The following is a 21,585-nucleotide window of genomic DNA, read 5'->3' as shown; positions in this document are numbered from 1 at the left end:
TCTCTTGAAGTACAGCAGGACACAGACAGCTGAAATCTTGGCTCTGCAAAAGGTATTTTTGGTGCAGCCCCCGAAAATTTGTGTCAATGGGTGTGAGAGATTCTTCAGCAAGGGGGTGGAAGAAAGCTGCTTGTATTCCCTTGTCAAGCAAAAACACTAGGTGGGAGTGGCTGATGGAGTGCTATCTGTCCCCTTTAGGAAGTTTCCAGCAGGCATATTATGTTATTCCCAGCTAATAAAAGTTGTAGCTCAACTCTGGCTGTTCCCATTGCACATACACAGATCAAGCAACAACTCCCTTCCTTGTGAGACAGCCCTGAAGGGACTGACTGCTGAGCTGTGTCTCTTCTAGTTGGGTTGTCCTACAGGTAAATTCACTTGTTGCTTCTACGAAGTTTGGCTTCTGTTTCAAGGAGTGCATTGGGCTATTTGTTATGCATAGGAGGAAGATACATTTATACATTTATTTGTACATGTAACTATCACAGTGTATGCCTGTATGTGGCAAACCATCCTGGATTCTGTTTCCAGGTGATTTGGCCACTTCTAAAGCAACTCTGTTTTTCTTGTGCCTTCTTTAAACGGAAGCTTAGAAAAATAAAAGGTGGATGGACTGACTCTGAAAAGCGGGGAGCTTTGATTTTTTTCTTGTCCCAGTCTACTACTACCATCCCCAGTCAGTCTTGCTCTTGAAACCTCCTGAGAAGATGCTGTCCTGTGCCCCACCTCTACTCTGTGCTTCTGGGTGCGACACTGGGTTATCTCCAGCTCTCCCTGAGCGTGTGCATGGACAGCTGAGCCCATGGAAAGTCCGAGGGAGGGTGGCTCCTGGAAATTACTGGCTGTGAGGAACAGAAACCGTAGTCTTCATTGTTGTTCAAAAACCTTCATGATGCTGAAGTTGAAGACCAGATCTCCTGTCTCACCTGCTCATCCTTCCTTTCAAACCCTGAAGATTTTACTTTTGCCACAGCAAAGCCAAAATGAAATGAACAGTGTCATTGTTTGTAAAATAGCCCACTTTTCCCATTCTTTTTTGCATAGGCACTTTGGCAGAGCTTTACCCCGGGATGGTGCCCATCTTCCCAATCTGTGAGAAATGTGCTTTTCCCTGCCACCCTATGCCTGAAGCCAATGAGTGGAGGGAGAAGTGAGGAACAGCAGGGCTGCAGGATAGAGATGAGGTGTTTTGTTGCTTTTGTGGAGAGCACCTCATACCGTCCCTCCCCATGGCACAAAAAATGTTCACTGCCAGGTCCTCTTGGCAAGGATCAGTACTGTAATAGCAGCACTGCCTGTGCTGTGCTCTGCTCTGTCCCGCCTGCCAGACTCCTCTGCTTGTGATCTCAACAGCCTGGCATCCCAGGGAATGAATTCAATCAGCCTTATTAGTCTTCTGTCCTGGCTGCTGGACAGTAAAAACTGGGCTGTGTGAGCAGGAGGATAATTACAACTTTGTATTCTTGGTATTGCATGTCAGAATAAGAGGTGTGTTTTGGGGTCTGGGCCACATTTGGATATGACCAGTTGAACATGTAACTGGTTCCTACACAAGGATGTAAACATGAGTAGCTGCCATGACACATTCCAGTTGGGGTTTTCAGAAAGTTATTGCTATTGATTTATCAATATATAAATATATGTCCTGGTTTCAGCTGGGATAACTTTCTACTTAGTAGTTAGCATAGTAGCACTATTGCTATGGACTACGTTTAGAATGATAATAATGTTGATAACACACTGATGTTTTAGTTGTTTTTAAGTAGTCAATTCAGCTTCTCACACCATGCCAGGTGCACAAGAAGCTGGGATGGGGCACAGCCAGGACTGTGGTGGTTAGGAACGATGCACACCAGAACTCAGACAGAAATTCATGCAGAGGCAGAGATCTTGTTCAGGAAGGAGCGCAGAGCCATGCCAAGCAGAGAGCTGACTTAGGCATAGGCTTAGGCTAACTTCTTTATTCACCATTTACAATTTTATAGGACTAAGATGTTTACAAAAGGTGTTTTTCCACTAATTGTTTTTAAAAACACACTAAACTCATGTGATGTTTGTCTCACTTGTTTTTCCGCTCATTCACAGACCAGGCCCAAGGACATTCACACATCCCAGGCACTTGGGGGTGATTATCCCACCCGAGATACCATTCTCACGAGTCTGGGCTATAACTTTTTACAATTATGAGAAAGATACTTCGAAGTAATCTGTCCAAGGCCTTTTATACATTATTATGTTAGTATTATGTCTTCGACTGTCTGGATGGTCATGTTAGTATTGATCTTCCTTTATCATCCAGGTGGCTGGAACCACACATCTTGTTTTCCCACATTTTACTTTCCAACACAGGACAGCTGACCCAAACTGGTCAAAGGGGTATTCTATACCATGTGATGTCATGCTCAGTATATATAACCATTACATGTGGTGGAACGCTGCTTTCCTGGAGATGGCTGAACACCTGCCTGCCGATGGCAAGTATTGAAGGAATTCCATGGTGTGTTTTGCTTTTGTGCAGCTTTTGCTTTACTTATTAAACAGTCTCTATATCAACCCATGGGTTTTCTCACTTTTCTGTTTCTCTCCCTCATCCCACTTTGGGCAAGTGAGTGAGTGGCTCTGTGGTGCTTAGTTGCTGGCTAGGGTTAAACCAAATGATATATTTGTGGTTTATATATATATATATATATACTTGTGTTTATTTCATGCATAGTTTTGATGCCAGCAGTACTGGACACTAGTGGAGGCAGGACACGGGTAGTGGGATGAGGAAGGACATCAGGAACTACATTCTGTGGAGGTTAACAGAGGGGCCTTTGACAGCTATTGAAATTGATTTGGGTGTTGACCCACAGCTGCTCTTGGCAGGGTCTAACTAACCAAATCTGTTTTTACTTGTTCCCCTGTGTGTATTGCCTGCATCCATGTAGGCTGTTGTGGAGTCGCTTTTTCTACCTGCTGAGCATGTGTGTAAGAGTTGAATGCATGAGAGGGAGTGAGTGAGCATGGAAGAGGTGGGATGTGGCAGGCATCTGAAGAAATGAGGTGTGTGTGTGGGAGGTGCAAGAGGGGCTGTTGCTCAGACCCACGTGTTACTGGCAGCAATAATGAGGCTTTGTAAGAAACTGAGCCAGAAATAGGTGACGTAAAACGTTTGGCACTGACCATTGTTTCTTATCTATTTCTGGTACCAGGTCTGAATGCAAAAGGAGCAAAGTTCACTTTTCCAACTCAGGTTCTCTTTCCTTTTATAGGAAAGAGAGCAGCAGGGAGCTGCTTTTGAACAGAGCAGTTGGGGATCTGGGGCAGTGGAAAGCATTGTGAGGTTGTAAGTGCCCATGCTGCGGTGGAGTTTGTCCCTCTTGCTGCAGAGTGGAAGATACACACTCCTAAGAAGCTCTGGAGTTCGGCTGAAATCTGCAATGTGTTTCCGAAATTTCTTTGCTACTATAGAACAGGGACAGGTTGAGAGAAACAAATGTGACCTGGAAATTCTGTGGGAGAAAGATCTGGCTATGCTGTGCCAATGGGTAAGGTGAAAATATGTCCCGATACCTCACCCTGGAAGACTTTTGCCCCAAAGCAGACAGGAGAAAGACCAAGCAGATAAATACTGTTTTGCATCCTTGGCAGAGTGAGAGATGTATTTTGGGAGCTTGACCGTGTTTAGGTATTATCAGCTTTGTCTGTGTTTCCAGCCTTAGTTGTTCTTGCTGGTGTGATGGTTAAGGCTCTCCCATCTGAGCTGGAAAAGTGCTGTACAGCTTGGTAGGTGTCTTTCAGACAGTAGTGGACTAAGTTTTGACATGGGACTGAAAGTGTAGCTGGCTCCTATAGAAGGGTGTAAGCATGAGTAGCTGCTAGTGGCGGAAGGAAACTGGTCTAGTGGGAGGAGGGGCAGTCAGGAATTCTATTTTTTCAATACAAGTGTATGACTTAGCAGCGTAGCTGGAGTATGAACAAAGGGTTCTTAGGCTCCTTCACTGATGAAATCCAGTTAAAACTGGGACCAAGAGTGGTAATAACTTCTGGGGAGATGTGTTTCTGTTTTGTGTGAAGTGTATCATGTTTTGAGCCTTGCTGACCTGTTATCTGCCAGAGCAACAGCCGTGATGCCTGTGTGATTGTGTTTTCAGGGAGTGCTCTGATCCTCAGTGACCACCACACTGCAACGATAAAGGAAATAAAGGGGAAGGACAGTTTTAGTCAAATTTATGCTTTAACAGAGCCAGTAGGTAGATGCCAGCCATGCTGGCGTTTTTGGCCTGCCAGCCAGTGAGCAGGACTTACGGAGGGCCGGAGGAGGCAGGCTTGAGTCACAGCTTGTGAATGTCAGTTATTTCTTCCTAGCTTGGGCGGAATCCAGAAGGGAGCAATTCATGTCTCATGTCTGCTCCCACACCTTGCTGTGGAAACAGGGGTGGTTTGTTGTTTTTCTCCATGGTGGCTGTAAGCGGAGCTCCCAGGGAGATGGTGAGGTGGCACGTGTGCGGTCACAGCAGTGTACAGCCAGCACAACTGCAGGCATGCAGACATGCGTGTGGCAGGTGCTGCCTTGGAGCAGCCACCTTTGAAGCAAGAAGGGACCTCAAGTGTGTGTTCAGTGCTGTGCTCCAGGAACGTGTACATGGGAAAGTGTTGGAATTTGTGCTTGTGGGTTTGGCAATTTTAGCATAGAAGGGAAGAGTCCAGTCCTGTGTGGAAGTACAACTTGCTGAGGAGTAGAGCTGCCAATGAGCTGGAAGCTGTGATTAGTTGCAGGTCCCTCCTTGTTGTATGGAGTAGCCCTTTCACATCTTTATGGGAGACTTGGCTTAGGTGAGAGGTCTGCCAGAGGTAAGATGAGAGATTTGATTTGACCTCCATTTTACCTTGTCCACTTGGAGGGTTTTTGGAGGTATGAATTTTCTGTTATTGGGAGGAGGAACTGTCAGGCTGTTTTTTGCACCTTCAAGTCCCAGTTTGCTTGGGCTTTTTTCCTCCTCCTGAGCAGGGAAAGAGTTACAAGCACCCAGCTGTGCTCCTGTGCAGTGCCTCGGAGATGGGCTCTGGAGAGGCAAATAAAAGCCTGCTCTGTCCATTGTGCACTCCCCAGGGCTTACCTCCTGTGTGTGCAGTGTATCTCGAAATAGGAAAAGGAATTTAAACCACTGTGCTTGCACCAGCAAAAAATCCTGGTTGCTGATGTCCCTGAGCCTTTTGCCCTCACAGTTGATCAGGCACAGGGGAAGTGTGGGTCCTGAATCACAGGTGTGCTGCAAGAAGCCTGGAGGAAGTAAAAAGCAAGCACATTTGCAGAGGAAAAACTCTTTCACTAATGTCACAAGCTTTACTTTGGCTTTGTCTGTCTTCCTGTGGAATAAAACCCCCTTGTATTAAAAAAAAACCTAGTTTTATTCTTTGCTACTTCATCAAGAACTTTAACAAACTTTTAGGAAAAAGGAAGAGAGAAGTCAACTTAGATGAGAGCAGTGAGAGTATCCAAATTAAATCGTTGTCATGATATCAGTGTAGTTCTTAGCAACAGTATATTTATATATGTGTGAGGAGCTGGTTTCCCTGTGTATGAATGGCATAACTGCTGCAGATCCTCCCAATTTTTGACACTGATAACTGTGTCCGGCCAGCCCAGGTCCCTCTCCCTGCATCACTCTGACCGAATGGTCCAATTTATTTTCCTGTGTCTGTGCACATGGTAGTGGTTATCAAGGCAGATGCTGCTGCTGGATGCAAATATACCACTGCAGTGAGGGGCTTTGTGGGTGGCAGGAAGGTGGTCCTGACACCAGAGTGGTCAGTGCTGAAACACACTTTTGTCTGAGGTCAGTACCAGAATTGCCCTGGCTACTTCCAGCATTAATTTTAGTTTTATCTAGATTCTTCAAAAGCAGTAAGTGACTTTTGTTTTCTGGGTTCCTTTATCTCTTGATATTCTAGAGGGACCTAATTTCCACAGGGGTCATTTAGTACTTGCTGAAACTTGGGTCAAAGTGAAGGTAGTTATTCGGTTTCTTCAGAAACTTTTGGCTGTATTGTTCTTGGATTTTCTCTGAGTATTTTTTTTTTCTTTTAATGTTTAAGAACTTCATGAGCATCTTAACCTACAAGTGCACCTTGTTGTAGACTGCTTTTTCCCTCCTGCTCACTAATGGCATGGGGTGCATGAGTCTGCTCAAAACCAGATGTTTGCCATGTCTCTGTCTCTTACATGCAGAGCAAAATGCTTTGCTGCTTTCTACTGAACTCAAAGTAGTCCGAATACTGAGCCATTACATGCCAGTAATGCTTAGAGAGGCTCTTGAGGGAACAAAGTGTGTGGTTTCTCCTGTTGCCTGAAGTCTTCTTGAGTCTTCTTGATATTTGAGGGTTAATCCAGGGTGTCCCAGAGTTGTAGAATGAACTACTTTTAGCCTTTAAAATTTTAACCTCTAAAGTAACAGGAGACCAGGTGAAATTGTATGGTCCATCTTGACTTGAAAATTGACCTCCAGGGCAGGTTAGGGAGTATGGAGAGGATTAAGTTTCAAACTCCTTTTAGGCTTTCCTTTAGTGATGTTTGTTCAGGTAGTGCTAGGGTAACCTGAGGGTGTGTTGGTGGAGAAATACCCTGCAGGATTTCCTGGCTTCATTTGAAGTCAAACTGGTGTGTGCTGGTATCTGTTACAGGAACGCTTTTCCAGTTACTTATTCCTACCAGCTCAAAATGGAGTGGATGACACTCTTGAGACAAACTTGCCAAAGTTTCTGTACTGGTTATAGCTCTGCACCCTTCATGGAGAGCTGCCCTTTGCTTCTGGGTTTATTTGAAGCGGTGGAGAGGACCTGAGCAAGCCCAGCTCCCAGTGCCAGGTGTTTCAGGGAGGTGGTTGATGGCCTGGGGCTGTGGGATTTCTTTAGAGCTTGTTTGTTGGCCTCAGGGACTCCTTTTTATCTTTTTGCCTGCCCCCAGTCTTGGCAAAGGGCCAGCACATAATTGCCTTGAGACAGCCCTTGCCTCCTAGTTATTTATTCACATGCTGGTGCCTCCCTGTCACATTTGCAGGCTAGTCTAAAAACAGCTGCGTAAATGGTTTTAGCAGAATCATTAAAACCTGCTGCACAAGAACGAAGGGAAAGGGGGAGGAATGTTTTATTTTTGGCTGGGGGTTTGATTTTTACTGGAAGAATGGTTGTCATTTTCAAGGCAGCCTTAAGCAGCATGGATTGAGTGTTGTTTCCAGCATTGCTCCTGTAGCAACCGGAGAGAGACAGCTCCTGTAAACTTGGACTTACAGCTCTGGGAAATGAAATGGCATTTAATTTGCCCTTGACTATGCTTGATATTTGATCTGACTCTAGTAAAGTGTTTTTAGCTCTGGAGAGGAATATAATTCCTCAAAGCGTTCAATGATGACTCTGAAACACGCTTGGAGATGTGGATGTCAGGGATATATAAGGACTGGTGGTCAGAAGAGACTTCTTGGCTGTTCCCAGCACTGCTGTTAGCGAAGTGGGTAGTTCCAGATGCGAGTGTTCGCACACGAGGTGGCTGTCCTGAGGAGGAAAGAAGGCTCCTAAAGATGTCACTGGTATCTCTCTAGCTGCCATGATGAGGTAAGAACTGCTGTCGCCCGTTCTGTGGCTGCATGATGGTCCCTTTTCTGTCCGTGTGCTGGGGCGCCGCAGAGTATGTTGCCCCATTCCTAGGACTGCAGGTACCAGCTCCATTACTGGCACACTGAGAGGGTTTCTCTGGCATGGCTGGCTCTAGTCTTGAGCTAATCGGCAACATGCCTGACACGATAAAACCTTTAACCTTATTTTCCATGGTCAAATCCCTTCTCAGCTGCTTTTTAAATATGATCTTTGTGGAGTTGAAATGGAGGCAACCTGCCTGGGAGAGATCAGTGGGCTGACTCCAGTGACTTTTGCTTTGCTTGTTTACACCTCAGGAAGTGGGAACAGAAACAGCCTATTCAAAGCAAAACAAGTTTGGTACAAAAGCTAAGGCTAGTGCCAACATTTTGTGTACCTCTTGCTTTGCGCTCTCTGCAGTCAGGTGTCTGAGGCATAGGCAGAGCAGTGCTAACAAGTAGCTAGAAAACGTGGCATTTTATAGCTTTGTGTTCTGCAGTGTTCTTCCAGAGAACAGACCAGCTCAGCTGATAAGAGGATGGATGTTGAGATGTGAGGACAGCAAATCCACCCCTTCTCTGCTGAGAGAGTCACTTGATCTCTCTGTGCTCCTATTATAATATGATACTTTTTTTTCTTTGTTGGGATGCTTGGAGGAGGCAAAGGATCTTTCAGGCAGTGAGATTATAGAACATTGTGTCGTTCAGAGGCTAGAAATGTACTCCATGGTATGTGCTGGTTTGATTGAAAGCGAGTTAATTTTCTTCATGCAGTTAGACACCTTTCTTTTTTGTAGGTAGCGTGATCTTTGTTTTGTTTTAGTTTGAGAACATTAAGATAATACCCTGGGACAGAGTTAATGTTTTGCTTCAAGTACCTTGCCAATGTCTTTGAGTTGGAACAAAGATAATGTAAGAACTTACTGATATCTTAGGCATTGCCTGGGAGCCAAGGTCTTTCTGGCCGCTGTGCCTTGAGGCAGCTGGGAAGGGGGCATGGATGGGACAGACCTTGACTGAGATCCAGACTGATCAATGAGAATATGCCATGCCGTTACAGTCATGCTTCATATTCAAGGAGAGCTGGATTTTCTGGCTACAGAAACCCATTCTGCTTCTGCTCTGTTTTTGTGGAATTCCATTTGGGAGTTCTTTTAGTTCGGCATTTTGCCATCCTGCTGTTTTGCAGAGGCCTCTGGGCCTTTCTGCCTTTTTCCCTCTTCCTCTGGGATCAGCTGTTCTGGACCAGCGTTCTCTCTTGCTGGGACTGGCTGTTTGCTGCAGAGTTCATGAGGAATTTCACTGAGTATCTTTTACTTTATATTCTATTTTCCATTTTATATATGTTATTATTACTAGTAGCATGTTAGTATTGTTTTATTAAACTGTGCTTATCTCAGTCCATGAGTTTCTCCCTTCCTTTTCAATTCTTTTCCCTATTTGGGGGCAGAGGGAGTGAGCGAGTGGCTATCGTGGTTATATTGCTAGTTCTGGTTAACCACGACATGGTGACACACCAGCTGCCTTCCCTGTCTTCCAAAAACTGCAGCACATGTTTTTGACAGATTTAAAGTCCTGTGATTTGTTTGTGAGCTCAGTGGGGTGAAGATCTTGGCTTGCCATGAGATACACACCTGATACTGTGGGTACAGAGAAAATCTGCTGGCTTTTACCTAGTTACCTTTTCACTGCAAAGTTTTGTAGGGAATGAAGCTGAAAGTACCTCTGCAATGAGACTGCAGTGAAATTTTAAGTGTGTGCTAGCTACAACACAGCACATGTTCTTAGGTTAGTCTCTCCCTAGGCTCAAACCACAGTGTAAAAACCCAGCTATTTGCAGGGAGTGAATAAATGGTTATCACTGCGGCATTATTTGGAGAGCACTTTGAATTAATGTGCAGAATTACCTGAATAGGCTTTGTGGAGGCTGGGAGGATTTTTATCCTCACGGGACTTTTAGTGCTTGTTGGTCTGGCATGGCAACAGGGCAGGGAGTTTTGTGAGCACTCCCTGAAAACACTGAGAACTCAGTGGCTTCTTTTCTGAGGGCTGAGCTGAAAATGAATGTAATGAATAAGAAGGGATAAGGCAGAAAACTGATTCTGCACAAACTGTTTTGTTCAGAAATGGGATTTAATATTACTGGTAAGTTCTCCAGTGCAAACAAAGCCCTGCTTGAAAAAAAAACAAAACGAGTAAAAACACCAAACATCTATAAACCCTGCAGTGCCTGTGAACAGAGTTGGTAAAGTAGAATTTAAAATACTAATACCAGGCTGCAGTGAAGAGTTTGTCTTGTCTGTTGGCTAACCCTGACATATCTGGATTATTGTTCCTCGTTGTGGCAAACTCTCATTGCTGTGAGCTCTCTGGAAACCTGCCAAGCACTGTTTTCTGGTGCTCAGAGTGAGTGAAAAGCAATGATTATTGTTCCTCTCCTCAGTTCAATGACTAGTGAAGTGGTTCCTGTGTATAAATAGTGTAAAGTGCTTTGGGATCCTTCAGGATAAAGGAGGCTGTTATGAGATACAAGAGGATGTTGTTTGACGCAGGAGTCGCCGTTGGTCACGCAGTGTGTGCTGCTCTCTGGCTGCATTCCAGCTCCCAGTGGGGACTGGGTGCTTGGAGCGGCTGATTGCTTCCCTGACCACTTCTGGGAGCAGTGCACAGGGGCTTTCTGCTTTCAGGATGTGGCTGGCTATATATGTTTTGTTAGGACCAGCAAGCCCTGTGAAGGGTTTTTTGTTTGCTTTGTAGTGGAACAGTGCTAGAACACACACACACGCAGTCCTGGGCATGCTTGATCCCTCTTTTTTTCTCTCTCATGCTTTCTTATTCGTGATGGTTGTGAAGTTGGTTGTACCCTAAAGTCCCTTTTATCCTTGAGGATCCCTAAGCCAGCTATCACCTCGCCTGCGTTTGACTAACCCACTCATAAAACACTTAATTTGCAGGCATGTGTGTTGTGCTAAACATATAAATCCTTGCTGAGTTTGAAATTTATGTTCATTTCAGTAAGTCCTTCCCGTGGGGAGTAAACAGTCACAAAAATGAGCAGAAGGCCTAAGTACTCTTCTCCTGAGAGACAGCTCTTGTCTCAAAGAGCAGGCGGCTCCCCAGGTGTATTAGGCAACCCGTTCCTCACTGCATACCTGACTGTCATCAAAATTAGGAGGAGTCAAGAGTCTGCATTGCTCTTGAGAGGTCTATTCAAAACACAGCAGCTTGAGCCAGGGTAGAATAAAGGAGGGATTTGGGAAGTGTCCCAAGGGGTGATGCAGAATTGTGTTACACCTGTGGAGGTGATGCCTAGACCCAGAGGGTGTTGAGGTGAGACCCTCCTAAACTCCCAGGATGGGATCTTGCTTATCCTCTCCTAAGTTTTTCAGAAAGGTCCTCTCCTGGTTGAGAGGTAGAGCCTGCCAAAGATGGCCAAGAGATCCAAGCAGGGCCTGCCAAAAAATGGCCAAGAGATTGTCTTGCTGAATTTAGGTGGCTTTGTAAGTTGTCTCCACCTCTCCTAGAACCAGCATGCACATTCCTGGTAGGAGTAGGTGATGTGGCTGGAAAACATTGCTTTGTATTCCTGCTTCTCAGCAGCCCCTAAAATGCTTGGGGCAAGTTCCTTTTGTACTAGGTACTGTACAGTCAAGGAAGATGACTCCATGCCCGCAGGTGCATGTAATCAGTTTAGACAACAGGCAGAAGAAGATAAAGGCAGTTTCCAATCTGTGGTCTGAGGAATCTCATGCAGCAATGCCAAATGAGTTCAGCTTCCATGTGAAGGGTCAGGGAGGAGGGTTTTGGACCAAAATCTGTTCTGTGTGGCTGCCCCCCACACAAATGTAAATGATGATTCCTGAGAAACAGCTTACTTGCCTCGCTGGATGTCTGGCTCATGTTTTGCCTTCTCCCCAGCCCTAGATGCACAAGTACTCTGACTTTCCAGCACGTTCAGACATGCTGAGATGGAAAGCAAAGCGTTGAGCTTTGCATTCTGGTTCGGCCTCCTCTTAAAGGAGAAGAGTATGGAAGCGGCATGAAGCAGATGGATAAATGGTAGGGCACAGGGGCTGCTCGAGAAGAGTTTGAGCCCAGCCTTTGAACCTGAAGATGCTTCAGAGCTATTGCTTGCTTTGCAGGTGACCGCACTGCCTGTGCCTTCCCTCCTCTCTCCAGTTACTCAGAAAGCCCCCTTGTCTGATCTTAAATTAATGTCTCCAGGATGTTGTTTGGCCTGCTTCTCAATGGCTCGAGTACTGGGATTTCCACAAGAGATGTTTTTATGGTCTAGAGGCTACATAGTAATGTGCACCAACAAGTTTCTAGCTCTTACCAGAGCATTCCTTTCCATAGTGAACAGAAGCAGGGCTAATCCAAGCTGATTATAAATGAAGGTGTGTCATCAAAACTATGCTATGTAAAGGCCTGCAAGGAACCTCCCCTTAAAGATAACAGGAAATTAAAATGGTTATGAATTGTGTTAGATTTGATCCAGTAATAAAAAGCAACTTTTTCCTCTTCCCGGGTGGTTTGTAAATACTCCATTATCCCACCCAGGCAAGTCAGGAAGTATTACTGCTTCCATACCCGAGTACAGGCAATAGATAAGAGTTTAAGCCTTAGGCTGTGAGTAAGTTAGAGTCAGAGTATAGGTCAAATGATCGTTAGTTCGGTATCCAAACAGACATGTTAGGGAGGAAGAATTACTGTTTTCTTCCCCTTGCCATGCTGCCGCCTGCAATTGCAATGGAAACAGATTGCAGGGAGGATTGAACCTGCCTGCTGTGGGATGAGGGTGAGATGGCTGAGGATGTGGCAGTACAAACAATTATGAAAAGTTTGGGACCCTCTTTCTTACAATATCAGGGGATAGAGTAGATATTTGAGGCCATTTTCCAGTAGAGCAGCCTTATGCAGCCTAGCTGCCTCCACAGAAATGACAAGCCATGGGACAACAAACCAGGCTTAGAGGGATGAGGTGCTAGCAAGGGTCCTCAGGCTGTTGCTCTGTGATGTGGTGGGCGTGCTAGAGCACACTTGAAATCTTACAGAGATGAGTCAGGGGCTCCTGAGGTAAAAGGAGCCAACAGGGAAAAGCCAGCAAGAGATGAGCACGGATGAGTCAATATCTGCTGGTCAAATTAAAGGGCAAGAAGGAAATGCACAGGCAATGGAAGAAGGGCTGGGTATCCTGGGAAGATATCCTGGGACACTGCCTGGTTGTGTAGATATAGCATCAGGAAGGCCAAGGCACAACTGGAATTGAACTTGGCCAGGGACGCAAAGAATAATAAGGGCTTCTATAGGTATGTCTGCCAGAAAAGGAAGACATGAGCAAGACTGGCAAACTGGTAACAACGGACAAGGAGAAGGCTGAGGTACTGAACAACTTCTTTGCCTCAGTCTTCACTGGCAAGCTCTCTTCCCACACCCCTCAAGTGAGTGAACCTCAAGGTACCTCAAGGCTCCCGCAGTCCCTCCCACTGTAAGAGAAGATAAGGTTCATGACCGCCTGAGGAACCTGAACATACATAAGTCTATGGGACCTGATAATATGCTTCCCAAAGTCGTCATGGAATTGGCTGATGTAATTGCCAAGCCACTCTCCATGGTATTCAAAAAGTCATGGCAGTCGGGTGAAGTCCCGGGTGACTGGAAAAATGGAAACATCACACTAATTTTTAAGAGGGGTGGAAAGGAGGACCCTGGTTGCTACTGACCTGTCAGCCTCACCTCTGTGCTTGGGAAGATTGTGGAACAGATCCTCCTACAAGCTATGTTAAGGCACATGGAGAACAGGGAGGTGATTCGAGACAGCCAGCATGGCTTCACCACGGACAAATATTGCCTGACCAATTTAGTGGGCTTCTGTGGTGACATGACTACATCAGTGGACAAGGGAAGAGCTATGGTTGTCATCTGTCTGGTCTTCTGTAAAGCCTTTGGCACAGCCCTCCACATTATATTATCTCTAAATTGGAGAGGTATGGATTTGACGGATGGGCTGTTTGGTGGATAAGGAATTGGCTGGATGGTCGCATTCAGAGAGTAGTGGTCAACGACTCAGGGTCCAGATGGAGATCAGTGACAAGTGGTGTCCCTCAGCGGTCTGTACTGGAACCAGTACTGTTGAATATCTTCATCAATGACATAGACAAGTGGGATCAAGCACACTCTCAGCAAGTTTGTGGATGACAGCAAGCTGAGTGGTGCAGTTGACAGGCCTGAGGGACAGAGTGCCATCCAGAGGGACCTGGACAAGCTCGAGAACTAGGCCTGTGTGAACCCCACGATGTCCTGCACCTGAGCTGGGGCAACCCCAGGTATCAGTACAGCCTGGGGGATGAAGGGATTGAGAGCAGCCCTGTGGAGAAGGACTTGGAAGTACTGGTGGATGGAAAGCTGGACATGACCCGGGAATGTGCACTTGCTGTCCAGAAGGCCAGTTGTATCTTGAGCTCCATCAAAAGGAATGTGGCCAGGAGGTCAAGGGGGGTGATCCTGCTCCTCTACTCTGCTCTGGTGAGACCCAACCTGGGGTACAGCATCCAGCTCTGGAGCCCTCAGTACAGGAAAGACATGGACCTGTTGGAGAGGGGCCAGAGGAGGCCACCAAGATTATTCAGAGTGCTGGAACACCTCTGCTGTGAGGACAGGCTGAGAGAGTTGGGGTTGTTCTGCCTGGAGAAGAGAGAAGACTCTGGGGAGACCTTATTGCAATCTTTCAGTACTTGAACAGAGCCTATAAGAAACATGGAGACAGACTTTTTAGTAGAGCCTGAAAGAGGGTAGATTCAGGCTAGATATAAGGAAGAATTTTTTTCGATGGGGGTGGTGAAACACTGGAACACATTTCCCAGAGAGGTGAAAGGTGCCCTGTCCCTGTAAACATTCAAAGTTAGGTTGGATGGAGCAGCCTGATCTAGTTGAATGTGTTCCTGCTTGTTTCAGGGGGGTTGTACTATATCACTTTTAAAGGTCCCTTCCAAACCAAACCATTCTATGATAAATGTAGTAAGGTTGAAGAGAAATAACTCCTCTTAAGTTTGAAGGCACATTCCTGTGGCTTCTTGCTTATCTGAGGAAAGTATTGTGCATTTACACTGGGAGGTTGAAGCCGTGCTCTAAGAGGGCTGGCAGTGACGATGAATTCAGGGGAGCTGTTCTCCAGAAGAGCCTGCTGTGGTGCTTAGAACCTGTGTCTTAATTATGCTTCCCTGGGGATAGAGGCTGAAGAACACAGTGACTTCCTAGTGCAGTTTTTCTCTGCAGGGGCCCCGCTCTGGTTTGTGCTCTGTATCCTGGGGCTTGTAAGCCCTGGGAGCAGAGGATGGATGTATCCATTGAGTTCTGGTACTCTGTGTCCACCTCTTTCCTCCTCCCTGGAAGCTCCCATGGAAGGGCTTGGAGCAAAGATCACTTGGAGACGCTAATAGCAGCTAGTGCAGCTTCACACTGCACAGAAGGGTCTTCTTCCTGAGCTTTCTCATGGAGTTACTTTCAGGCCTTTTGCACCAGAATGAGCTGTTGTTGTGGTGTGTACACAGCCTTGACAGAAATGATAGCAGTATTTGCAGGATGCAGCAGTGAATATAAATGTGTTCTGACAGCTTCCTATCATCAGAAGGTCTTCACACTCTCCTCTGCTACAGTTTGGCTCTCCCGTGTTATCCAGTGCACAATTTCATTAAATGCATTTGTTAAGTTGTATTCTGAAATCATGCACTCTTTGTTAAAAGGAGGACTTGATAGCAAAGCATATTATCAAATATTGATTTCCAGAATAATCTTTGACATAATTCAAAGATGAGGACAGACTTCTTAGCAGAGCCTGTTAGGATAGGGTAATGGTTTTAAACTAAGGGAGGGGAGATCAGGCTGGACTTGAGGAAGAATTTTTTTTACGACGATGGTGGTAAAATACTGGAATATGTTGCCTGTAGATGTGGTGGATGCCCCATCCCTGGAGACATTCAAGACCAGACTGGACGGAGCTCTGAGCAACCTGATCTAGTTGAAGATGTTCCTGCTCATTGCAGGAGGCTTGGACTAGATGACCTTTGAAGCCCCTTTCCAACCCTAACTATTCTATGATTCATTATTCTCTGCATCTCTTTCGTTTTTCAGCTTTCTGCTTTCCTGAATCCAGCAGAGGACCAGAGCCAGCAAGAAGAGAGGGGTGGAAGAAAGCACTTGAAGAGGACTGAACATTTGCTTTGGCGCTGTGAGCTGCTTTGGTGGTGAAAGGTCAGTGTGAAGGCTGTTGATCCAAGTTGGCCATCAGTTTGAGGTGGATAAGGCACTCAGTAGTTGTGTAAATCAGAGGTCTTCTCCTGGGAAGGCTTTACTTACAGCCCAGAAAGCAGCCAGAATTCAGTATGAGGTGTACTGGCAAGTTGATATGTAGCTGGAGGCCTTTTCTGAGGATGTTCCACGGGGTAAGTGGTTGTGATAGTATTTTCATCTTAGAGAGAGGGAACTTAGAGAGGTCATGCTTTCAAAGATTGGACTTTAGCCTTCCTGGAGAATGAGGTTTTCAGTCAGTTTGCTGAAGATAATAGGTGATTGGCCCACACCTGCATTGCACATACCAAGGGGAGGACATCTGCTTGCTTTGTTTGCTAAGAACTGCCTCAGGGTCAGGGTTGTCTGGCCTAGCTCAGACTCCAGCATAGCCGAACCAGGCCAGTACTGTGCTCACTGGGAGCCGGAGGTGGCTGTATTGGCAGGGGGCTGATGATGTTGGACTTCTGGCCCTTTGGGGGCTGCGCTTTCATAGCAGCATAGGTGCAGCAGAATTTTCTGCAAGTTGTCTTTCTGGTGTGTGTTGGCAAAGAGATTAGAGGCTATCTCACTTCTGGCATACAAGTTATCTAAGAAATAGACGTCACTGATGCGTTGGATTAAAAGTTCAGTACTTAAAAATAATGACGCTTTTAATGGGCTGGGAGCTATTTCATTTGCTTTGGCATTGTTTCTTCCCATCCATCAGATGCTGTTTTCGGGCAGGTAGAGCAGAAAAAGCCTGCAGGCCTGGCTTTCTGTGCTGTTTAATTAAGTACTGTTACTGTGCAAGTTCAGGCAAATGTACCAAGCAACGTCTGTGATGACTCACTAACTGTCTAGCCAGCAGGAGTGTGTGTGTTTGTGCGTGCCACGTGCTTTCTGAGTTGGGATGTAGGTGTGTGCCTTGTATGTGCCTTTGGGCCTGCAAATAAAAATACAGTGTACTGATGTGGGATAACCAGACCAAGTCCTGCCATTGAGATTTTAGGTGGCTCAGCACAATGAAGCAGCTGTTTGTGCAGTGCTTGTCTTCCCAGGTCCTCACCATCTGGAACTGGAGCCAAACCTGCTGAACTTCTGGCACGTTCCTGTTGTTCCGTTTGTCCTAAGTGTTTAGTCTCACTAGGATGAGAGCCCAAGAAAATGGGATGGAATGGTTTCACTTTTGGAGTGACCCCTGCCTTGCCTGGTAGTCACACACTGTGTTCTTAACCAGCTGGGAGGTTGTGGCTTGCCGTCAAAGCAGGATGAGTTCACTTTTCTTTTTCCTCCTCTCCTTTTTTTCCTCCTCTCCTTTTTTTCCTCCTCTCCTTTTTTTCCTCCTCTCCTTTTTTTCCTCCTCTCCTTTTTTTCCTCCTCTCCTTTTTTTCCTCCTCGAGATGTTTGTATAGGTGGGTCATCCTTTCCTTCTAGCTTGTCAAGAAGGTGCTTCACTATTGCTCCATTCTTTCCTACTTCATTACTAGCGTCTTGCAATCTTTGAAGTATTTGAGCCAACATGGCTTGTAAATTGTTGCCAGAATCGCTTTACCAGACAATCCTGTCATTGTAAGTATGGGTTTTACTAACCCCAAAGTAGGTTGTTCCAGTTCACTGGCCAAAGTAGCCTATACTGGCAAAGGCACTTTTGAGGCAGTGCAATTACCATAGGGCTTTTGCCAATACACCAGTCACCTGGATCCTGTCATGCCTCACAGTTGGCATTCCTGTCAGCAGGGGTACTCAGTGAAGATCCTTACAACATCACTGGGTTTAGAGAAGAATGAGGGTACTGTGTTGGAGTAGAAGAGCAGAGGCAAGGGGCAGACTAAGGGACTTGCCAATGGCCATGCACAAAGTCAGTGTCAGAGTGGAGAATTGGATTCAAGCTGTTCAGCCTCCACTTTCTTGAATTAATTTTCAAACTGTTACACCTCCGTTTTATGTACAGGTTCTGTCACACTGAGTTTGTCCTTGTGTTTTATTTGCATCTTTGTGTATTTTGTTTTAGTTAGAGCATTATTTTTCCTTATTGCTTATATTGCAGTGTGTGTGGGCATAGCAGGAACCTGTTGATTTCTGGGAAATTACATAAAAATACTTCTCTTCATTTTATGGCTAAATTTCACAGCTTGTATCCTATGATTGCTTGCTTAAATTTAACTTGGTGATGAAGCTACTGTCTATTGGACTGAACCAAGAGAACTTATTTTTGGAGATGCTTTTGGTTTTCTAACCACTTTTTCAGTTAGTAAAGTGCTTCCTGTTATGAAGCTCATGTCTGTGTAATATATTTTTATTCATTTGTAAATACAGCTCTGTGGTACAGCTTGCCATTTTCTGTCCACTGGAGAGCTTGTTTGTAATTATCGATAAGACCTTTGCCTTGATGTTCCTAAGTATAACCATGTGTTTTAATTAATGTTGCTGCTTCTTGTCTGGTTTCAAGAGTGATTTGTGTACTTCTGAGGGTCTGTTATGAAGGTGACTAAAGCCAAGAGACCCTTGTCATGTCAGTGAGTTTGAGATGAGGCCTCCCCATTGTTCATCCCAGTGCTGTGGCACAGATCAACATCTCTGTGCTTTTTGGGACCATGAGGCTCAGAGCCTAAAGTCTTGGCCTGCAAGGCAGGTTGTGGCTCCCCTCTCCACTGCCTGGGCTCTTTGGCACAGGCGTTTCACCGGTGTTTCCTGCCCTCACTTGCTTTCGCTGATGACCAGCATAGCTCCCTAAAGCCTGACACAGTCTGCAGGCAGGGGGAGGCGGCAAGCCACCCTGTGTGAGGCAAGGAGCACAAACATAGGGCTTCCAAAAGAGGATCTGGAGGGAGCTGCCTTTCCCCAAATAGCTTGCTGGGTGCGTCAATAAGCATGCAGAGGCAGCCAGTGCCATCAACTTTGCTCCTGGCAGGAAAGGACAGATCAAACAGGAGACAGCCCTGATTGCTTTCTGATTCATGGCTTGCCATCCCAGCATGAATCTCCGTGCTTTATAAACGTGCAGCTGTTCTCTGCCAGCTTTCTGGGAACAGACAGATCTTCTCCTCCCAGCAGCGAAGCCAAGCTGCCTGAAAGGCCTGTACGCGATACTCAGCAGAGCGGAACATGCGTTCTGGAGGGGGTTTCAGACTGACTGTCACCAGTGCAAGTGTGGTCTCAGATGTGTGTCCACTCAGTCCTCACCCAGAACAAGGTGCAGCTTGATCTGTGATTTCTGAGCTCTCAGATCAGAAGGAAGGACAAGTTAGCATCCCTTTGCCCAGCACCTGCTGAATGGTGATACATGGAAATACCTGTAGTGGCTTTTTTTTGAGCAGGGGGATGGGAAAGGTTCTTGAAATCTTCTGGAGCAAGAAAGAAACTGGGCTGTGGAACCAACCCGAGGACAGTAAGCATTGTTACCATCTTCTGACTATCAGTGATATTGCACCAGGGTCAGTCTCAGCAAACCTGTAGCATATTTTCATCTACATATGGCCCTGATGCTAGAAGGAGTGGGCAGAAAGCCAAGTGTAGCCCTCAGAGTCTGTTACTGGAGCACATCTCCCAGGTCTGGGCTGAGGTACCTGTGTTGGGTTCTGCAGGCCATGTGTGGCTGTGAGAACCTGCCTTGCTGCTGCCATTCCTGTTCTGTGGCTAAATGAAGCCTCTGGGAGCTGTAAATTTGTCACCTTTCAGAGATGGTGCTTTCAGTGGCTGTCTTCTCAGTGAGACTTTGAGTCTGTTCAGTGCAGACTGCCAGCATCCATTCCTTCCTGCTGCCCTGGGCCTTTTTGTGCTGCAGTGTGGTAATTAATCTGAGCATTGCTGGAGGTTCTGATCTCTTCTGAAGATAATTCTGAAGAGTAATTCTCCTCGGTAGATGCCATCATCTCAGAGCTGTTCCCTTTGCCAGTGAAACAGCCTTCTGCTGCCAGCTGTTGTTGCCAGATGTTCTTCTAGAGAAAAATGTTTTCTTTTGAAATGGTCGTGGGGGACAGGCAGGAGTGGGACTGCTGGCATAGTCTCACCCTTGCCTTCCCTGTTAGCTTCATTTATTAGTTTCTAAAGCACAGGCCTGGCTGGGGTTTTCGAGTGGGCTGGCATGAAGCAAAAAGAAACAGTTCCCTTACAAATAAAATACAATTATGTTGCAGAATAAGCAGCTGCTGTTCCCAGTCTTGGTTCATCCAGCTCTAAAGCCAGATGTTAGCAATGTAGCAGCAAAAATAATACTGACAGATTCAACCTGATAGGCACTTGATGTGCAGCCTGGCTGTGTGTACCCATTGCTCGCTTTCTTTATTGTCAGGTGTTTGCAGCGTGCTTACCAGAGTAGATGAGTGTCTGTACTGCATGGCTGGGTTGCAGCTGCAGTGGGTCCCCAGAGGAAGCTCGCATCACTTGCGGGAAGAAGTTTTGTAATCTAAGTGTGCATGAACGGAATGCCTCTGGAAAAGAGGAGGGGCTGTTTGCCTCCCTGCTTCCAGGGAAATTGCTGCTGTAGGAAGACATTTTGCTCTGATATGGGTGCAAGATATTTTCATCATTCCCTGCTGGCTGGTAGTGGGGAGGAAAGGGATGATTTTTTTTTAAGTGAATGCAGGAGAGGTGGTGTGGATTTGGTTGCAACTCTGGAAACTTCCTCACGCAGATGATTCTGGCAGCGATGCTCTGGGCAGTGCCTTTGTCCTGTCTGCCTGGTCAGTCAGTGGTGAGAATTTTTTTGAGAGGTTCAGACCTTCTGGCATCAACAGGAGGCAGTGAAGTGACATGGAGCTGCAGTTGCTGCAGACCTGCTGCTGAAAAACCTGCTCAAGAGTGTAGCGGATCTGTAATGCTGCACTAGGAGTGACCCACTGTCGTGGTTTGACCTGAGCTAGCAGTACAACCACAACAGCTGCCCCCTTCCCCACCCCCCCACAACAGGGGAGAGAAATTGCAAGGGAAGGGAGAAACTTGGATTGAGATAAATGCAGTTTAATAAAATAACAAAATACTAATACATTACTAGTAAATAAATATATATAGAAATAAAATAGAAATAAAAGATACTCAAGGCAATTCCTCGCGAGCTCTGTCCACAACTGAGCAGCCAGTCCCAGCAAGCCACACGTGGTCCCAGAGCTGATCCCAGAGAGAAAAAAGAGAGGAAAAAGGCAGAAAAAGCCCAGAGGCCTTGACAAAATGGCAAAAGGCTGGGCTAAAAACTCCCCTGGCTCCAGCAAAAAAGAGCGAAAGAAAAAAAACAATGTGCACAGGAGAAATTGCCCAAGAGAGCGAGCAGAAGGCCCAACTCTCTTTATATCTGAAGCATGACACTAATGGGATGGAATATTCTCATTGATCAGTCTGGATGTCAGTCAAGCTGTGCCCCATCCATGTCCCCCTTCCTCGATGTCTCACACCTGTGGGCAGAACACTCAGAATGTCCATGGCTCTCAGACCAGAGCAATTAAAAACATTAACTCTGTGCTGAGGTGTTATCTGCTTGTTCTCAAATTAAGTCCAAATAATGAGCGTGCTAGCTATGAAGAAGAAAGGTTTCTAAGTGTGTGAAGAAAAGTAAACCATTTTCAGTCAAATCAGTACACCCACAACTCCCATTTGCTGCGTACTTGCAGCGACTTTTTGCTGTGTCAGGTCATCTGAAGCCAATGGTTGTGTTTCTTCCACTTAGTAGGGAAGACAGCTGGCCAGCGAGAAGGGCCATGAGAAAAAAGGA

At 46.0% G+C, this 21,585-nt stretch overlaps 1 protein-coding gene across 4 annotated transcripts in view; it reads left to right on the top strand.

Annotated features, from left to right (window-relative positions):
* Positions 1–21,585, top strand: part of CD151 (CD151 molecule (Raph blood group)) — a 39,963-nt gene that overhangs the window by 2,183 nt on the left and 16,195 nt on the right. For 3 of the 4 annotated variants that reach the window (XM_065839422.2, XM_071809032.1, XM_065839424.2), the window contains exon 2: positions 15,744–15,863. The gene's annotated coding sequence lies outside the window, so the exon portion shown is untranslated. Of the gene's footprint in view, positions 1–7,121; positions 7,594–15,743; positions 15,864–21,585 lie in introns of those variants that run through there. The other variant, XM_065839423.2, reaches the window with a different exon arrangement.

The sequence above is a fragment of the Patagioenas fasciata genome, chromosome 5 (assembly GCF_037038585.1).
Source record: "Patagioenas fasciata isolate bPatFas1 chromosome 5, bPatFas1.hap1, whole genome shotgun sequence".
In the NCBI taxonomy this organism is placed as follows: Eukaryota; Metazoa; Chordata; class Aves; order Columbiformes; family Columbidae; genus Patagioenas; species Patagioenas fasciata.
The sequence above is the reverse complement of the archived record's forward strand: the minus strand, read 5'-3'. Positions and strand labels throughout refer to the sequence as shown.